Consider the following 479-nt stretch of genomic DNA (forward strand, 5'->3'; position numbering starts at 1 on the left):
CGCCCGAGCAGGGATTTGAACCCTGGACCCTTAGGTTAAAAGCCTAATGCTCTGCCGACTGAGCTACCCGGGCTCACAAGGTTCATTGGTAACTGATTCACTACTAAATTCAACAATTGTAGTTGTTCAAATTATATCAAAAATGCTATTTAATGAATATTTATGAACTTAGAAGTATTCCATTTACTTGATGATATTTTCCTTTCATTTTTTCGTTAACGAAAGACATATGTGAATTGCTCTGTTTCTTTTAGTTTGAAGAATTATTTTCCCCAAAAAATATGAACCCAAGCCAATAAGGCCGGTTCCATAGTTTTAAAGAACTTTCCCTCGTAATAAGATGACCCATCAGAAATGGATGGAACCTTCGACTTGACGCCAGCTTTGGTTCAAGCCTAAACCAAAAAATTTTACACAGCAACAATAACGGTCCCTCGAACCCACGGTCTTTCAGACAGGAGAGCACAGCCATGTCGTTT

At 38.8% G+C, this 479-nt stretch overlaps 1 non-coding gene across 1 annotated transcript; it reads right to left on the minus strand.

Annotated features, from left to right (window-relative positions):
* TRNAK-UUU (transfer RNA lysine (anticodon UUU)) lies at nucleotides 1–73 on the minus strand. The gene has a single exon. It is a non-coding gene; the product is annotated as a tRNA-Lys (tRNA).
* Between the last annotated feature and the right edge of the window lie 406 nt (nucleotides 74–479).

The sequence above is a fragment of the Hetaerina americana genome, unplaced genomic scaffold (genome assembly GCF_022747635.1).
Source record: "Hetaerina americana unplaced genomic scaffold, ioHetAmer1.1.p SCAF_9, whole genome shotgun sequence".
In the NCBI taxonomy this organism is placed as follows: Eukaryota; Metazoa; Arthropoda; class Insecta; order Odonata; family Calopterygidae; genus Hetaerina; species Hetaerina americana.